The sequence below is a fragment of the Oryctolagus cuniculus genome, chromosome 7, assembly GCF_051225735.1.
Source record: "Oryctolagus cuniculus isolate XC-2025 breed Fujian yellow rabbit chromosome 7, ASM5122573v1, whole genome shotgun sequence".
In the NCBI taxonomy this organism is placed as follows: Eukaryota; Metazoa; Chordata; class Mammalia; order Lagomorpha; family Leporidae; genus Oryctolagus; species Oryctolagus cuniculus.
The window spans coordinates 135,937,077-135,939,482 of record NC_142873.1 but is presented as its reverse complement, the minus strand read 5'-3'; positions in this window follow the sequence as shown (position 1 = coordinate 135,939,482).

Here is a 2,406-nt window from a genome sequence, read left to right as displayed (position 1 = left end):
TCTCCATCGCCCTCCCTCCCCTCTTATGTATCAACGACCCTGACAGCTTTATTCTCCAAACACCTTTTGCCTTTGTCTACTTCTCCTCATTTCCACCAACACCCCTCCCCCCAGTCCAAGCCTCCAGCATCTCTCACCTGGGCCACAGCAACATTCGCCTAAGCAGCCCCCCTTTCAGCTGTCTTCCATGCTACAGAGAGCATGTTCTTTGCAAAACACAAATCTGGGCATGTAGTCCTGCTGCCTCCGACCCTCCAGGAGAACAAAGGCCCAATCCAGGCGACCTTTCTAAAATCACATCACGTTGCTTACCTTATGGGCTTTCCAGGTGTACTGGCTTTCTCTAAGTTCCTTGAATACCAAGCTACTCTGCCACAGGACATTTGCCTGTGCTATGCCTCCCATGGAGAGCTGTACTCCTCAAGGGCAGGTATTTGACCTGGTGGTTGGGATGCCCTCGTCCTGTATCAGAGCGCCTGGGTTTGATGCCTGCCTCTGGTTCATGACTCCAGCTTCCTGCTAGTGCAGACTCCGGGGGACGGTGGTGGTGGCTCAAGTGGTTGAGTTTCTGCTGTCCGTGCAGTAGACCTGGCTCCTGGCTTCGGCCTCAACCATCACAGGCACTTGAGGATTGAACAACAGGATGGGAGGCCTCTCTCTATGTCTCTCTCTCTCTGCAGCTCAAATAATAAATACATTTTATAAAAAAAAACTGTGCCTGTTCTACAGAGTAGCCACTACTATGTGAAATGTGGCTTACACAGCTGAAAGACTGAATTTTTAATGCTATTTCATTTTAATCCATTGAATTTACATTTTAAAATATATTCAACTTAGTTATTAGAAAACTTAGGTATTTATGAAGCAGCTTGGGTAGGCAAATCTTGTTCAACTTTAATTTCCATGAAATCTGAACACGGGTCAAGTTTTTTTTTTTTTTTTTTTTTTCAACAGGCAGAGTGGACAGTGAGAGAGAGAGACAGAGAGGAAGGTCTTCCTTTTTGCCATTGGTTCACCCTCCAATGGCCACCACGGCTGGCGCGCTGCGGCCAGCATATCGTGCTGATCCGAAGCCAGGAGCCAGGTGCTTTTCCTGGTCTCCCATGGGGTGCACGGCCCAAGTACTTGGGCCATCCTCCACTGCACTCCCTGGCCATAGCAGAGAGCTGGCCTGGAAGAGGGGCAACCGGCACAGAATCCGGCGCCCTGACTGGGACTAGAACCTGGTGTGCCGGCACCGCAAGGCGGAGGATTAGCCTATTGAGCCGCGGCGCCGGCCACAGGTCAAGTATTTCTGGGGAAAATTCAGCATCTAGATTGAGATTTGCTCCAAGTGTAAAAATATACACAGAAGGCTGGAGACCTAGTTTTTTAAAAATATTAAAGATCTAATAATTTTTATATTGATCAGATGTTAAATAAGAGTATAGTTGGGTAAATAACAGGTAAAATTAAACTTTCTGTTTCTTTTTACTTTTTAAACTGTGGCTGAAAAGATTTGGAATTACATTCCTGGCCCCTACATTTCTCCTGGGCAGGGCCAGTCTAGAATGCAATTCCTGCAGTCTCCGTTTAAATCCTTCATCTCATCCTTCAGGGCTTAGTTCAAATAGCACTTCTTTCGAGAAGTTACCCCGACATGATGAGTTTGTATTTTGATTGCATTTCAGTTGCTTTCACAGCTATGGGCGTTTGCCAGTGCTGGCCAGGCCTGGTCTCTGTCCATTTGTAACTGTCACACATTTGTTTGTGTGATGACTCGTTCGATGCACCCCCGCCTTCCCTCCCAACATCCAAGCTCCAGGAGAACAAGGCCTGTGTCTGTCTGGCTCCCCGCTGGAGACCAGGTGCCTAGGCCAGAGCCGGGCACACAGACTGCTGCCTGGGGCCATGTTAGAACGGCACAGGAAGTCATTCCACCTGCTGCCTTGGTAGGACTGTGCCCTGCATCTGAGAGAGCCTGAGCTCTCTGTTGCCCTGGAAATGCCACAGTAGCCCTCAGTCTGTAGATTTGGCCCCTCTCTAATGTAAAGTCCTCCTTTATAGCTGACCAGCATCCGCCCTACTGCAAGCTGCCCGGGGCCCTTTATTCCATCCGTAGGACTAATTAGAGTGGCGCTTCTGCAGCCTAAATGTGCAAGTCGACCACCTAGAGTCTGGTTAAAAATGCAGGCCCTGGTCGTCTGGTCTGAGATGGCACCTGCGATCCTCATTCCTAACAAGCCACACAGATGGCGCTCTGAGTAACACGGATGTGCAGGACCCGGCTTCCACGCTCAGCCAACTGCTCTGTCCCCTGACCCTCTGGCCCAGCTGGGATCACTGGAAACGTGGCCCTGTCACCTCTTGCTCCCATGGGCACCCCACCAACCCTCGCACCCTGGAAAGGAATTCGGAGCTAGGAGC